The sequence below is a fragment of the Ruditapes philippinarum genome, unplaced genomic scaffold (assembly GCF_026571515.1).
Source record: "Ruditapes philippinarum isolate M1 unplaced genomic scaffold, ASM2657151v2 ctg4612_1_1_1_1, whole genome shotgun sequence".
Lineage (NCBI taxonomy): Eukaryota > Metazoa > Mollusca > Bivalvia > Venerida > Veneridae > Ruditapes > Ruditapes philippinarum.
In genome coordinates this window covers 28,472-47,252 of record NW_026857864.1, presented here as the reverse complement: position 1 = coordinate 47,252, position 18,781 = coordinate 28,472, and positions in this window count along the sequence as shown.

Sequence of the window (18,781 nt, the reverse complement as noted above, 5' to 3'; positions counted from 1 at the left end):
GCTGCTCAAGTCCAAAACATTAAACTCCAGGGCATTGTCAATATTTTCCAATCATCAAAAAAGTACCCGTCTTTTGGGTCCTGAAGATTCTGCTAAGAAAAGGGACAAAATTGGCGGGGATTAATACAAAAACCATGATTTTGTACAGATTTATGTTGACATTTTCTTCAAGGGGTTTTTAAAACCCTTCTTATTTGATTTTAAAAGCTACTTATAAATGTTTCGGGGAATTGAAAAGTATTTAACAAATTTTCCCTTTTAGAAAAAAAAAAAATAAAGACTTCTGACATCCCTTTACTCTTTTCTTTAAAGTGAAAAACAAGTTTTTTAATCAAGTTTTCAAATTTTTAAAAATTTTTAAAACAAAAGATCAACAAACGGGTTTTGCATTAAAATAAACTCCTATAATTTTTGTTAAAAAAAAATTTGGGAAAAGGGAAAGGCGAAAGGTTTTTTTGCATTTTCTATTTTTTACCTTTTTAAAAGGGTTATTAAAATTTTAAAACCCCGTCCGTGCTTTGTATTGTGCCCTGTTTAGATTGTTCCCTAAAGAAGAAACAAACAAGCATTTTTGTTTCAAGAAATTATTTTAAACATGGGAACTTAAATAAAAATATTGTTTCCCCTTTTTTAAATTACAACAAACCCGTAAACTCAGAACTTTTTTTTAATTTAAAGAGTTAAACTTATTATTTTTTTGTTTGGGGGCCAAATTTAAAAAATTTTAAACAAAAAATTAATTTAAATTTTTGTTTTGATATTTTGAAATGAAACTGAAGAAAAAGGAAGCCACATCTAACACATTGATCACAGTAAATTATGCCTAAAAAGATAAGAATGCATATTATCTATGAAGTATAATTAACATCAATGTATATACGGTAGTAATGTACCAAAGGCTTTATTAATCTAAGATAATTCAAATTTAGATTTTATATTAAATTAAATATAAATGTAAGTAGCACATTAAACCCCGTCTTGTTATGTAAGTTACATGAAACGCTATTCTGGTCACATAAAGCTACACGAACGTGTATAAGAAAATAATTCAGGCACTTTATTTCGAAATTCAACATACATGTACAGAATTGTTTTGTGTTTTTTTGTTTTCAAATAAATCATAATCTACATTTGGCACTATCTTTGTCCGAATAAGTTGTTTTCTCTGACATAAAACTTTCAATTTTGATCTGCTGTTTTGTATTAAAATTTATTTAAATTCCCCTGAAATAACTCGGATTTAAATGAGATTTTACAAATGTCGCCATTTGTTTGCGTAATGTTTTTCTTACTGATTTAAACTGGAATTGAATTTCTTGTTTGAAATCACTAAAATCTATATAAGGAACGTGTGGTGACTTTATAAATATCTCGAATATTTATGGACTAAAAACTATTTCATTAAAATAAAGTATAATAGGGAAATTTTCCCAAAACGCCCTTTTTTGTAGTCATATCATATTTTTTAAAATAAAAAAAAAAAAAAAAAAAATTTTCCCCTTTCTTCTTTCTGAAGCAATTACATGTACGTGACTTCAATTTTTTTTAAGGAACAAGAGCTTCTGAACTTTCAGCGCCGATTTGACCCAACCTTTCCAAAAAGCTTGAGAAGGATAATGTATGCGAATAAACCACGAACTTGCAAGAATTATACACAAAATTCGGATAACTCTGGATCATCCCAAGTATTCAGAAAATTAAACTTACATAATGATTAAATTTAATGTTTATAATGATATTATTAGGCCCCCACAGACCTGAATATAACCAAAAGTTTTTTTTAACAATAATTTATCTAATATCAACTATCTTTTTAATTTTGTAACTTTTTGTTTCATTACATTAAGCCAAATCATGTTATATAAGTAACGTTATTCTGCACGAACGTGTATCAGAGTACATGTATAATGCAGCCACTTCAATTCGTATACATAAATGTTTTGCAAATTTGTGTTTTCAAATAAATTAAATTTTACATTTGCCAATATCTTAGTCCGAAATAGTAGTTTTCTCTGACATTAACCTTTCAATTTAAATCTGTTTTTTTGTATTTTATTATCCATTGAAATCATTCGGATTTAAATAAATGAGATTTAACAAATGTCGCCATGCATTCGAATAATGTTTTCCTTGCATATTTAAACTGGAATGGAATTTCCTGTTTGAAATCACTAAAGATCTATATAAGGAACGTGTGGTGACTTTATAATATCTCCAATATTTATCGAAAAAATTAATTCTATATAAATAGGATTTTCCCCCAAAGCACCTTATTCGTAGGTATATCAGTTAACATAGAAACAAAAGATAAAAATCCCCTCACTTAGTTCTTTTCTGATATGCAATGACATAAATTAGTCTTATCAAAATATATTTCACGATCAACATGATCAAAGAAACATTGTTAGTTTTACAAATCATATTGTTTCGTTCTTTTTATTTTAATCTAATATAGTAAATAGATTAAATCAAATTGTCTGAAAATACAAAAAAAAGTTACAAAATTTCATGTTTAAAGAACAAGCGCTTCAAAACTTTCAGCTCCGATGTGATCGGAAAGCAAAGCAAAGAAAATGATGAGAATGATTATGTATGTGAATTAACCATGAATATTTGAAAATATAGTCCCGTAGAAAAAATATATAATAGTAGAACTTAACTCTGAAATGAATGTTTATTCAACAAATATACCTGAAACAAGGATATTGTGAGGCATCCAGAAAGGACCTGAATGTAAAGATAAATATATTTACCATAATTTCCAATATTTACCATAATCACTTCAAGATTATTTGTAAAAAAAGCAAATAAAAATTCTTTTTCAACATTTTTAATTAATTACATAGAGTATAAGTTATATCATACAATAAACTTACGCTTTTTTTAGGAATGAAATCAAATCTTAAAGTGACAGTATGCTCATTTTTTCATTGTCAAGTTGAGTGGAATTAAGTATTGAGTTTTACATAAAAGATAAGTCTGCCTAAGAAATTAAAAAAACTGTCCCGCTTTTTTTTATAAATTGAACGTTATAGGAAATATATATATGAGTTATTTGAGAAATAATATATCCAAAAACTGTGATTTTATCGCTCAATAACATCACTGTTTGGAGTTCGGATGCGAGGAATTATATCACGAGGGCGTAGCCCGAGTGATATAATGATGCGCATCCGAACGACAAACAATCCGAACGACAAACAATGATGTTATCAAGCGATAAAATCACCTATTTGGATATATTATTTCAATTCTAACACGACATCAACAAATAAATGCTGCCGTACCAGATATTTAGCAAAATTGCACCTGATTTGTTTCCGGACTTATTTTCGGCGAGTCGGATTTTTTAGTTGTTACGTCACATGTATATTGATTACGTCACATATCTAAATATAGAACGTCAACTGTGACTTCATTGCATAATAATACACACTTTCGGTTCTTCTATATTCAATAGTGAAAAATGCGGGTCGTGTTAGAATTATCGTCCATGCATCGTATGTAATGTCATTAAAGTTATTTTGATTTTCACAAGTTCACTCACTATATAATCTTAGATGGTCATAATGTAACTGTAAATAACGGCAAATAACAGATGCCACCTTTCTCATTTAAACATTTAAACGGTAATAAAATGGCGATTTGTAATTTTGTAACTTTACGTTACATTACATTTAAGTACAGTTGCCCATTTTTATTTTTCAATTTTATTGGAACACATACATAGATTATCTCTCATTGTAATATAAGCGAGTGCATATTCAATAAAAATATCTTGTACTCCAAGAACGCACTTTCTGAACTATCTGCAATTCATATAATGTTTAAAAATTATCTGTTCTCCAAGGGTTAGGAGAAATCTTGTTATAGTAATCCTTTAAGCAAATTTGTTTTATTATAATAACACAAAATGTAACAGGCTGTTCATATTATTTCCTTTATTTGACATAAATCACAATTTGGGTCTTAAAATAACATCTAATTTCAAAGTAAATGGTTTATTTTAAAATTTATGATTATTTTGTTACCATCTAAGCCAGACATCAAGATTACCAAGATTGAATTAAAATGTGCGTCATTTTGATAGTATGTATCGGACCTCAAACCATTCGTTCCTTGCATTAGATACAGGAATCTTTATGTTTTACTGGTATTATAGGTAAAGAACGCTTTTAGAAATTGCGAAATATGTTTTTATTAATTGAAATACTTTTTATCCTAAATTAATGGATATTAAAATATGGGTCATTAAGAAATGTTACTAAATTTAATGTGACATTATGCTCCAGCCAAGGGCAAATAGTGAGCTTATGTAAAAATTAAAGTAGCTTGATATTTTGTCATATTTGTTTCAAATTTAATGATAAACGTCACCTAACAGTGAACAGCATCGTGACCAATATATGTTATTATAAATATCATTCGTAACCTATCATTTTTGTGCAATTTAATATGTAAAGAGTGGGACAGTCTTTGCTTTATTTCAGGCAGTTTTTAAAGTTTATCCTAAGCATTTGTCATTATCAATTACTATTAAATCGCCAATCTTTAAAAATATCCAATTAATTTGTCTCAGCTTGACAGTGAAAAAAATAACATAATGTCTTTGTTAAGTAATGATTTTTTTTTTCAAAATACATTGTTAATCATAAATGAATAATTCATTTGAGCCGCGCCAGGACAAAACCAACATGATTGGTGTCCGCGCAGTCTGATCAGGATCCATGCTGTTCTCTATCAGTTTCTCTACTTGTTTTAGGGTTTGTAAGCGAACAGCATGGATCCTGATCAGACTGCGCGGATGCGCAGGCTGGTCTGGGTCCATGCTGGACGCAAACGCATTACGTTGATTTTGTCGTTGCACGGCTCATTTCTTTTGCAAAAATATTATACATTTAATATGGGAAGAGACAAAATGTCTTTCATTTACCATCAATAGAATGTAGTACTTTCAATTTAACAGATTATGAAAATAAAGATACACAAAAACAGAAAAATTGTCTTATCTCTTTTGCCATGAAATGCATTTGAATAGGCAGTATTATTTGTTACAAAAATACAATACTTATTGGGGGTAAAAGTCTGATAAGGCCTCAGATCCGTGCTTAATGTTGTTTTATCTCTGATATAATGACTAATATATCCTTAATGTTTACTTAGGTTTTCATTCTATAAGACTTTAGTATAGATTTTATTATATTATGAAAGAAAAAAAAACCAATGACCGCCGGGGTAGAGCCAATTTTCGCCCACAAAGCTAGAATAAAGTATAAGGCTTAAATTAAGTTTAATGTATAAGCTCTAGTATTTTTAGGTGCAGAAAAGAAGATTCAAAGTTTTTACTTTATACAAACATTTATAAGGTAAACCTAAGATCCCCCACGTGGGGCAAGTTTCGACCAAGTGCTTGAACCAACTTTGTACATGTTTACGCCCGTTTCATGGCAAATATCTCAGCTCTAGCCTAGGTGGTTGAGGTGAGTATTAAAATGTTTAATTCTCAACAGTGCCGAGGAAATCAAATTTCTGAACAAAACGGGAGGAGTCATGCCATTACCGAAGAGTGACGGATGAAGTGTGATAGCAACAGCATTCTTTAGAACGCTTTCCGCTCAGGTAAACTAAAAGTATTGCAAAGCCATGAAGCATAACCAACATCTGAGTTGTACTTTTTGGACGTGTTCTTTTGATATGTAATAATGCAGGAATAATAAAAGTTTCGCTGTAATTTCTTATCATATTAGATTTAAAAAGTGTATGCTTGTTTACATAAGGTTATACATAAGGTTCTTATAACTGTATTTATTCTTCGTAAATATCACATAAATGCCATTTCACATAACGTCATTAAACATTACTTTCCTCTGGCTCATGTAAAAACGTCGAATTTGTACTGTGAATTGTGTACGAAATTTTCAATAAAACGCATGCTTATTGCTAAGTTTTATTTATTTGGTGTAGACTTTGAAATTTAATTGCTACAAGCAGTACACTTAAACCAAATATATCAGTATAATAAACAGAATCAGCTGCTGAATTATATTGTCCCAATTATTGTTAAAAGTACAAAAGCTTAACATATATTTTCTTCTGAATGCCATTAACGGAATAAGAAAAACGGCTTTTTCATATATTTCAAAAATTTCTAAAAAGATTCAAAAATGGTATAACCGTCTATTTTATAGGGTTAGTAATATTATATGTTTTATGGGATTTTTAACCTGCTGATAGAACGTACATATATTTGGCTTTAACATTTATGACTGACATTGTTGTAGACAAAGATTACAATGTAGGTGAAAACAAAATTAGAAGCTACGTGTTTCCAGTTGAATCAAGATATTTTAATAAATCAAACTTGACAAAAATGTTCTTAGTGCTCGCCAATTTTTTTAAGCCAATCACCGACGAGGATTTTTCAAATTTTCAGGTTTCAAATCTTAAGGTGACAACAGACACTTTCCGCGGTACTCACATAAATGTCATTTAAACCAACTTATTTTAGTGATAATTGTTATTTATTTAATCTTTGTGCATTAAATGTCGTTGATCATCATAAAAAATAACATATTTGAAAAAAATGCCTTTGTAAATGATTGATTTTTAATAAAATCCTAAAATTTTAAATCGTCATATCAAAGTCATTTTTTATTTTTTTGTCATCAAACTTTTGGAAAATAAACATACTTATAATATCTTGGGAACCGTGTCTCAAATTTTTTCTATCTTTTCTCAAAAAAATATTACGTAGCGTCAAACATTTTATGCGATTTTCACCATACATATTACGTAATTAAAGATAATTAAGCCGCTGATTGAGCAAACAAAATCCCTGACACGGTTCCCTCTGTAAATGAATTCCCTTTCATGTGCTTTAAACCGCATGCTAATTGCTTGATTATTAAAAAAGTTATGCCGATTCAAAGTTAGTCCGACCCGCATCAAACGAAGTGTCATAAATCGGCTGTTCTCTCTCGGACCCCTACGTTTCACGCTAAATAATTGCATAATACTCAAATATCGCACCAGAGAGGGTCACAAGTTGCGGTAACATACTCTAACAACATTTTATGACACAGTGACATCTGACCAATTAAAAAGTTGCTGATAAATATCAGTTTATAACAGAAATTTCTTCAAATCTTAACGTGATTTACCGTCCGTCTGGTATCGGTCGCACATGTCACGTGACTTTCGGTAAAATTTGAGGCACTCCGTGGGGGGAAAAGGAACGTATTTGCGCACCGCTAGCGGGGTATTTAATTGTTTCACTTTTGAAGTTTATTATTATCAGCATTTCAGCATTATTATTATATTATACCAGTGTCACTCTGTGTATTCGTTTATGAAATTCCGTTAAAATATAAATTAAAATAACAAAAAACTACTGAGCTTCTGACGGTCTTTTAAAGTCAATGGTAGATGTACAAATAAGAACGGGATATTTTATATTTTTCCTCCAATTGATATAAATCTTAGACAACCTAAAATGGTTTAGAAATCTGTCAGGGACACCTTACCACAAGTCATATAGGCGTTCACATTAAAAATGTTGTCTGTTTTTGTTGACATTGTTAGAAAATGAAGTTGAATGTAAAGCAAGCCCTTGAATCCGTACAAAGTCCATAAACTCAATGTAATATCTATCAGATTAAGGGGACAGACAAATTATTTTCACACATTATGGATATTTTAGCAACTATATTTTTAATCAACCCCGTGGTCGTGCGATTTGCCGCTATGCTTAATTATTTCATCGTCGGATACCCACGATTGATAATCATGTCACATAACATGCAATAAATGATAAATGTTAATGGTTCGGCCGTGGGTATCCGACGATAGCTTATTTATGTTTCATACATTATGTTACGTACATTGGCCGACAATTTCTTTATTATAAAAAAGGCTAAAAAAAGGTAGACGATATTCGGTATTTGTACGATACATGAATTACGGGTAGTATGGACCACTATGGACCGGTAATTCACGCATATATGGAACTACCGATTTCCCTCATTGTTGCCTCAACAGGGGGCGGAGCGTTATCGATAATTGACAGGTTACGCGAATAGCAGATAAAAATGGTACAGGTACCGTTTTAAAACGTTTAAAAACACATTTTTTTGGACTAACTGCTCCCAAAATTAAATCACGAATGTGTTCAGAAAAGATGGATAAATCTACTAAGCAAAAAATCTCATTTTAGGTATTTTCAGTGATAATTGACTCCGTTGTCACCTTAATGGAACAGATTTTATATAAACTGGACGTTTTATATTATAAAACGCAAGTGGGCGGAGCTAAGTTTCGAAGAGCGCTAAAGTGAAATATACGCATGTGCAGAGATCTTGAAGTTTACTCCTACTAATCAATATTTATGCATCATGTTTTTTTCCGTACACGCACATGTATATCGTCACTATTGTATAGAATTAAAAAAGAGGTTCATTGAAATGAAAACAGGCAAAATAACAGTAAAAATGATTTATTACTTACGGAAGCAGTATCTTTTTATAATTTCCAAATAAAAAGTTCACTTATTCTAACAAAGTATGTAGATATGTAATATTTCTTACTTTTTATGTAAATATTACAGCCCGTGCCGCTGCAAAACCGAAAGTAGGGTGTTTTTATTAATTTTACATTTATTTTTGACAATATACTGCCATTTGTCCGGAGATGATATGTATATGAACATAATAAATATGTATGATGCATATATAATCAAGCTACAGGTTCATTTCAGCCCGAAAAATATGTCGAGGTGACGGGCAAGGCAAGACATGTCGACTTTTTGTAGCTTATTGTGAAGTTGCAGTACATGAAAATCGGGCACATGACAAATCAGCACATAAATAAAACATTCTAGTGTTCCGTGTAATACATCTTTTCTACGTGCCATACCTCCTTTCCTTATTACAATGAATTTTTACTGCATTGTTAGCCATCGCTGGTTTGTTTTTAGCAGAGAATGACCTGTGTATGTTCAAAGAGGGTACCGTTTGAGAATATTTCGCAAAGAGGGTACCGATATGGATATGCACCGTGATATTGTCTGATTTACCTAGATAGAATGCGGGAATAAGCTATGCAAAACACGTGACCCGAAAATGTGTACCGCTACCTCTTCCAAATATGGTTATACACATTTAGGCTATCGTGTGACGTCACGTAGTGTGTTGGGCGGAAAAATGGGCGAAGCACTAAGCCGGTTAGAGTGCATATTGGATGTTCTTCGTAAATAAGAAAGCTACAGTCGCTTCGCAAGCTCCGCTCCTTTTTAGCTTTCTTATTTACGAAGAACACCCAATATGCACTCTAACCTATACTAAGATTTTAGGAAAAGTAAAAAAAAATAATATTCAAGTATTTATTCACATGTTATGTGTGGTTAATGACTGATTTTTCTGTATTTATAACTATATTTCTACTGCGTTACTAACGCAGTAAGAGCTATTTTTGCATTGTATTATTTTGACCTCTTTACGGTAATTCACGTGGGTTGCAAGTGCCATTAACCCTTTCACTGCCATAGGGACGGCTTAAGCCGTCCCTGTTATTTTCGACGTATTTGCCAAATGGACGGCTTTAGCCGTTTCTATAATAATAATAGTAATAATAATAAATTAATAATAATAATAATAAAAATAATAATAAATATCAAGAAAATTATACCATCGACAATAATTATTATTATACTAACAGATTTGGAAACATATATAATTATTATAATACATATAACAAATAATAATAATTATATTAATTAATAATATAGTAATTTCTTAGAAAATCCTCTGGCAAATAGGTGAACAATAAAACAATAACCCTCTGGCAGCGAAAGGGTTAATAATGTGTAAATTGCTTCCTTTTGATCACACAACAATATCATTTTTTAGATGCATTTCACAATTTGCATGAAAATTTTAATTACGTTTTAATTACAATATGTTTTGTTAAGAAAAACATTAGCTTTTAATATTTAGTTCGAAAGATTAGTAACTTTGTTTTGGTATTTCTAATTTTGAGTTCCATGATGTTGGATAATCTATTAAGAATGAGTACTTTCTTTTCTTTTTACTGAAATCAAATGAATATCAACACGCGTAATAATTTGCTTTAAATACATGTAAAATTGAGAAACAACACTTAACGCTCGCTAATTAAATTGTCAATAAATAAGAACTTTAGTGTAATTTCATGTGGGGATAATGCAGTGCAAATAAATTTAACATATTAATTCGTCTGTTGTGATAATGATAATTCTGTCCCATCTATTCCAATTTGCAAAATGCCTCTGTAGAAATTATTTATCGAGTTTATTGAAAACTGCAGTGTTCCCATCACAACATATTGATTTACTGAATTATTTATCACATTAAATGAAAATAAAAGTTGATTACAAGTGCAGTTTTGAGCAATACTAACTGAACACTGGTGAAAAATGCACTGTCTTTACCCATAAAACTTCATTGATAGAGACATTATTACTAACAGAATAAAGATATCGTTATTTATCGGACATTAGTTAGTATTTCAAAGTCACGTGGGTGTTCAACCATTAATATACTAACACGTTTATAATGTGTCTAAAGTAACAATTATGTATTTTATTTTGTCATTTTAGACAACAGTAATACAATAACGTACTCATTTTATTTATAAACAGTTTAACATGTTTGTACAAATTATAATATTTATGCAAAACGCATGGCTTGGTGAATAGACAAATATAACATTTTCAAAACGAAATAATAAACACAATAAAATTAAACAAGGACAGACTTGTTTTATTAGATCAATGACTAGTTAAGATTTTAATTATTGTTTCGATAATAATCACGGCAGTTAAAGAAGAAAAGTATTTTGGTCATATCTGTTAGTGTCTAAAGGCAATTAGAGGATACTAATAAACACATGACGTTAAACCATACAATTATTGATATGAGCCGCGTCACGACAAAACCAACGTTATGCGTTTGCGACCAGCATGGATCCAGACCAGCCTGCGCATTCGCGCAGTCTGTTCAGGATCCATGCTGTTCGCTTACAAACCCTATTAAAAGTAGAGAAACTGATAGCGAACAGCATGGATCCTGACCAGACTGTGCGGATGCGCAGGTTGGTCTGGATTCATGCTGGTCGCAAACGCACTATGTTTGTTTTGTCGTGACGTGGCTCATATCATATTAGTTATAAAGATTGTTTACAGGCTATATGGCCCTATATAAACGGCTATTTTTAAATATAACCCGAGCCGCTAGGCGAGGGTATTATTGAAAACAGCCGTTTACATACGGCCATATAACCTGTCAACAATCTTTATAACAAATTTATAATACAGCAAACATCATTTTTTAGAGAAAAAAGAAAGATTTGTTCATGAATCGACAGCAGCCGTGTATATTAAACTATATAAACGTCACGATTATCCAATGAAAAACGACGTTTCAAACGTGCAGTATTATAATGTTCTTTATACCAGAAAAGTTAGTTTTGGACGTGGTGGACTTATGTAGCATGTATATTATGCTATATTTATCCCAAACAGAAAATTGTTTAACTTTTAAAGTAATAATTTCTTCCACATTATACATCACAAAAGAGAATAATGATGTCCCTACTTGCTTTCAAATAGATTTAGTTAACTTAATCAATACTTTGTTACAATGGAAAAATGAAAGTCATGCATAAAAGTATGCTTGAAATATAATAAACTATATTTATATACATGTATTTACCATCTTTTATGTTTCATTTTGAATATCAGTGAATATTTATATCTGATATAAATCACAATATATGTCTACAAATAGGAGTTCTCTCTGTAATAAAAAGTTCAGCCTGGATTTATGTTCAATTTAAAATCCATTTAAATGCATCAGAATTTCAATGAAGTTTTATAAATATCTTTAACTGCTGTAAACATGCTCTAGGAAAAATCTTAAAATGATCTTTTATTTATCACTAACCAGAAAATATATATTTTTAGTAGCAGGTTATATCTTAAAGCAGACTATAAACTTTAAGTCTTGGAATATATTGAAATTTGTCATTTTAAAAGAATACATGTTCGAATTCGTGCGGTTCAAATGTAATTTAAATATGTTTAATATCTATAAAAATATGTTGATTTTGTAATATAAAATTGATTCTTAGTAATGATACGTATTAAATAGAGGATATTTGTTTGTTTGTGTGTAAGATGAAATTTTATTTCATCGAGTGGGCTTTAAAAACAGTATTCTCACGAGTGGCGTAGCCACGAGTGAGAATACTGTTTTTAAAGTTCACGAGATGAAATAAAATTACATCTTACACAACAAACAAACAAATTTTCTTTTTATTTTATGCTAAAAAACAAGTTTAAACGAAATTTCCATAATATTAACATAAATATTAAAATCTGTTTCCCCATTGAGAGCCCCATTTCGTGAGAATTTCTCATTAAAAACAAGAAGTCTTGAGCCGAAAATAAGTCCGACAATCAACATTAAATGACAGTGATATTATTTATTTTGTTTAAAAAATATGAATGATCGCTTGTTTTAATAATAAAAACAAACAATTCATGTAGGAGAAAATTCCAACCATCCATCCATATTTCTGTTACCTACCGCGAATTTATATTAGACCTGGCTTTGTTAAATGTAAGCGGCAGCCATTTTTTAAAGTTGTGTATTTCACGGGAGGAAAATAATTTGTGTTTGATTCAGAGGGATATCATTTGGAATTGTTAGTCATACACCTTTTTAAAAGAAAGAAAACATATTGAGGATTGAAACAGACAAAAATTAAGTGTTGACAGATGTGAAAACATGAAAAAAGCAGCTATGAAAATGGAAGACTTGGAACTTGCTCGGAACGCTGGGTTGGTTTACTTGTTCTACGAGCTGTAGCTGTCATTGCTTTTCAATTTTTCATAAAGCATACGGCAGTTATTACTCGTAGGATACTTTAATATGCCCAAATGTCATCAAGAGCAGTTTGCATGTGGAAGGAATGTATTTTTCAGACTGTAAAAATGAAACAAAAAATTTAGAGACGAAATTTGGTGATTGGAATTTGAATGAATAGAAGTAAGTTTTCTTCTTTTTATTACTTTTGACGTTTAAGGTATTTATCAATTTCAGCTTTCCTTTTTCTTTAAACAGCCTGACATTGTCAGAATTGTCAGCAAAAATAAAATTGAGGTACCACATGGGGAAAATCTTAAAAAAGTAGTTTCGTCATTGAAAAAAGTGAAATTATATTTTGATAATTTTCACTGTGAAATTACCAAATATAATTTTCACGGATAAATCAGTAATCCACTGAAAAGCATAAAATAAATATCTATATTAACTTAGCTCTTTTGTAAATAAATATATTCTGCCTCAAGTAAGAGATTTCAGCAGACTGATCTAAATTAAATAGGTGTATACCTCTTTTTCTTCTCAGAGACTACAAATCAACTGTTTGTAAGAAATAAAAGGAGTATAACACCATATACATTGAAGAAGGAGACAGTTTAAAATATTAATTTAATAAATTCTATGTGTGTTTCAACAGGCATATTTTGAACCTAAAAGTCAATCAGCCATTATATATTTGTTTAATCATCACATGCACAGATGGAGCTCCCACCTTAAACAAAGTTTTACCAACACAAACCTTCTTTAACTTTTGTTCTGACATCACGTCCGGCTGTGATATTGAGGCTTCATAGCGTCTTATCCCCCTTAAAATGTCATTTTGTTTACTTCCGCCTTTTGATTTAGATTAACGCCAACGTACGTTATTTTTATGATCATCTGAAATGTGCTTTTAATGTATTTCATTTTCGAAAAATATAAGATGTTAAACACAGTCGAAAAGTGTTTGTAGACACTATTATATATCATTTAGAATGGGTTTTGAAGCTTGCAGACATATCTAAATACCATGTCCCTAATGATACATTCATTTCATTTAAAACTTATAGGATATAATGCAACTTCTATATTATCAATACGTATTGTTTGTAGAATGAAGTTTTCTTTGTTTAATATGTTGGCTGCAAAGCTTTTTTTTGCAAACCTATTTCTAACGCCTACCATGTCTGTCTTATTTTAAGAACATTCACCGTCTCTAGACAGTAACTGTTGTCATGCACGAATACATTACATTGTCTGTACATAAATGGTTATTTTATTCAATCAAAGCATGTTTTATGTACACACAAGCTTATAATAAGCTTAATTTATAACGTTAAAAAGTTAAAAATATCCTATGATAAATTGTTTGATTTAGTGTCATGTCTGGATATATGAATGTTATGTTCTTTTGACTTTGCTTAAATAAAATAAAATAAATAAAACATACTTGCATTATGAGAGAAGTTATGCTTGATTTCTTCAATTTATCAACAGTGATAAAAGTCATTCGGAGAAATATATTTTCCAAATATTACATAAATGTGGTGAATGTTTACAGAAGATGCAGATATCAGACAATGTCCATTTTTCTGATAAACGTTCAATCGAAAATACACGTAATCATTTTTGTATGTATTGTTTGATATCTTTCGTCAATCGCTGTTGCTAGTGAAACGAGACACTTTTATCTTTATTTCTACCGTTAAGGCCATTAAATGAATTTTTGTTTGCGTTCAATTCGAAATGAAAGATTTGATAAATCGATGAAGGATCTACTTCTCTTTTTATGTGTCTTCTGGTTTAGGTAACTAACTGTAACCGGCAATATTATCTGAAGAGTAATATGAGAAGTAAAAAAAACCTATTCGATAATGTTGGTTTGAATTGGTTTATTTTGCAAGCAAATGAAATGTACTTTAACCTTTAAATAATTTTTTCTTCTTTTCTTCTTTTTTACATTATTTCATTAATCAGGAAAAGAGAGATAAATTACCTCATTATTTCCTCTTGAAGGTCTCTTTATGATCTTCTAACCTACTCTCCTGCAAATCGGTCGAATATTCAACTAAAGTTAACTGACGAGAGTGTATTAGCTGCTTAGGGAGCGTACGTCTAACCTTGAAACTTTTGGAATATTTCAAGATGAGTTTTGGATTGGAAAAATAGCTTCATTAAAGAAATAGGTTATTGCCTGGCACACATTATTGACATTCATTCGCTTCTCATAATTTATCCCTCGAACAGGAATTAGATTTTAATAAGCTGAAACTTGTTATTCAGTTTAAGCATTCAACCAAAGGATTGTACTACATGTATTTCATTCGTCACACAAAAACGACAAATGAGATTAGAATAAAAATAGAATAAATGTACCGGATAATTTCAAATTTTGATTAATGATTGGTCAATCTCCTTTTGACTGTAATTATCAATACACTAATGATGTAAATTTAAAAAACATGCCATTTAATGAACACTGACCAACCTTGTAAGCCTCCTCACATATTCTGAAAATTTGTTCGCGACTTTAAGAAAAACTAATAAATAATTGCATATAAGGTTAAAATTTTATTTCAAATTTCAAAGCAAAATATCATTGATTTACAAAAAAATTAAACACAAGTAGAGCTGGTTGAACATAATACCTTAAAGCTGCCAGAAAAATGACAGGTTGCTGTATGATGTTTAGTTCGTCATTTAGTTGTTTGAAGCTTCAACAATGCGATATGGTGAATTTCTAGGATTAGTATAACTTTTGTCTATTCTTCTTTCGTTAAGAGCACTTGGGGACCAAACGCTGTTTTTCATAAATGGCACTACCGTAGAAAGTTCAATGGTAACCACCATTTGAACACATCTTTGAATGTTTCTCAATTTTAAACGTTAACATTTCATGTTTACCGCTGAATTTTGCTTAAGCCGGTGCTAGGGGCCTTGGACGGTAGCTTGCACTTTCAAGTACCGTCCATGTACAAACTGAATCAAATCACGCTTGCAACATTTTAATTTGGCCGTTCTGGACGTTATTTAGAAATTACTTTTCTCTATTTCAATTAAATTCCTGCCCTTTTTCAACACAAACTTTTACAATGATAAATGTATTAAAGGTCTGAATAATGCCGTAAAACTATCCTAGGGCAGTATTTAAAATGTTAGAAGCAATGCTAAGCACATAATTTATACGTCCAAACTTTTCTTTTTGTACCGATAATATTTTAAAGCAAAAAAATCTGATGATGTTTCAAAATTCACTATGTTTAACATTTCATGTTAAATTTTTGAATACTGCTTAAGCCGGTTCTAGGGGGCATTTAGTGTTCTTTGCACTTTCCAGTACCGTCCATGAACATGCTCAATCAAATAGAAGTTGCAACATTTTCTATTTTACTTTTTTGTGATCTCTTTATCATTCTATTTTACTCTATTTTACACGAAAAGTCCAACGTTTACAATTTCTTCCTGTCCTATCTTAAATGAATCATTTACACAAAAAACATCTACTTGACGACAAGTTATAGTTTATTTTTACATATCATTGTAACAGTTACTTAGTGATATTTTTGTTGGATATCATTATTTTGGCTTATTTTGTATTTAAAACAACAACAAACAACAAACAAATTGATGTGTTTGTTTTGCAAAAAATATAAATGTGTTGTTTGAAAATATAAGGCAGATATTTTCTCAAAACATGAGTACTGCTCAATAAAAATTCTTCGCTCTTTTTGTTAAAAATTCTTCGCTCTTTTTGTAGCATGTAGAATCTTAATATCAAATATTTTGAGTGACAGGAAAACAAATTACTACATGGTCTGTTCCATAAAGCATTATCATTTTATTAGAAACATCCTAAAAATCAGGATAATTAGCTGTCACAGTAGTGAAAAGATTTTGACATTTTCAATACAACTAAAATATCTGGAATTGGGGCAGTCATAAAAATTGATAAAAAATTAATTTGTTTTCAGGCTTATTTTTTATTACCAATTCCCGGTTGAAAAACACACTGTCTTCATTTATAAACATCAACACTATCCATGTCAAATATGACCAGAAAATATTTATCCAAATTATCTTATTTCGTTTTAGAATTTTTTAATCGGTTTTGCCGGCGTTAAAATTGTCCATCTTTTGTGATCGCTTTTCGTCCGGCGTCCGTCCGTCGTCCGTCCGTCCGTAAACTTTTGCTTTAAATGACATCTCCTCATAAACCACTGAGCCAATTTCATCCAAACTTCACAGGAATGTTCCTTTGGTGGTCACCTTTAAATATTGTTCAAAGAATTTAATTCAATGCAGAACTCTGGTTGCCATGGCAACCAAAATAAAAAACTTTAAATATCTTCTTTTAAAAAACCATAAGAGCTAGAGCTTAGATATTTGGCATGAAACATCTTCTAGTGAGTGTCTACCAAGTTTGTTTAAATTAAAGCCCTGGGGTCAAAATTGGCCCCGCCCGGGGGGTCATTGATTTTCCCTATATGCATATAGTAAAAACTTAAAAAATCTTCTTTTAAAGAACCCAAAGAGCTAGAGCTAAGCTATTTAGCATGAAACATGTTCTAATGGGTGTCTACCAAGTTTGTTCAAATAAAAGCCCTGGGGTCAAAATTGGCCCCGCCCCTGGGGGTCATTGCTTTTCCCTATATGCATATAGTAAAAACTTAAAAAATCTTCTTTTAAAGAACCGTAAGAGCTAGAGCTTAGATATTTGGCATGAAACATTTTCTAGTGAATGTCTACCAAGTTTGTTTAAATAAAAGCCCTGGGGTCAAAATTGGCCCCGCCCAAGGGGTCATTGATTTTCCCTATATGCATATAGTAAAAACTTAAAAATCTTCTTTTAAAGAACCCAAAGAGCTAGAGCTAAGATATTAAGCATGAAACATCTTCTAGTGAGTGTCTACCAAGTTTGTTTAAATTAAAGCCCTGGGGTCAAAATTGGCCCCGCCCCGGGGGTCTTTGATTTTCCCTATATGCGTATAGTAAAAACTTAAAAAATCTTCTTTTAAAGAACCATAAGAGCAAGAGCTTAGATATTTGGCATGAAACATCTTCTAGTGAATGTCTACCAAGTTTGTTCAAATAAAAGCCCTGGGGTCAAAATTGACCCCGCCCCAGGGGGTCATAGACTTTCCCAAAATGCATATAGTAAAAACTTAAAAAATCTTCTTTTAAAGAACCCAAAGAGCTAGAGCTAAGATATTTAGCATGAAACATCTTCTAATGAGTGTCTACCAAGTTTGTTCAAATAAAAGCCCTGGGGTCAAAATTGGCCCCGCCCCAGGGGGTCATTGATTTTCCCTATATGCATATAGTAAAAACTTAAAAAATCTTCTTTTAAAGAACTCAAAGAGCTAGAGCTAAGATATTTAGCATGAAACATGTTCTAATTGGTGTCTACCAAGTATGTTCAAATAAACGCCCTTGGGTCAAAACTAGCCCCGCCCGGGGGGGGGGGGGGTCATTGATTTTCCTTATATGTGTATAGCAAAAACTTAAAAATCTTTGGAAAAACCCAAATAGCTAGAGTTTAGATATTAAGCATGAAACATCTTTAAATAAATATCTACAAAGTTTGTTAAAATAAACTGGCCCTGCCCCAGGGGTGTCATTGTTTTTAACTATATGTGTATTGTAAAAACTTTAAAAATCTTCTTTTAAAAAAGCCAATGAGCTAGAACTTAGATGTTTAGCATGAAACATCTTCTTATGGGTGTCTACCAAGTCTGTTCAAATAAACAAATAAAAGCCCTTGGGTAAAAATTGGCCCGGGGGTGGGGGGGCCTATATACAGGTGAGCGACCTCAGGGCCATCATGGCCCTCTTGTTCTCTTTTTTATAATGGGACACTTCAAAATACTAAAGAACTATTTCCATGA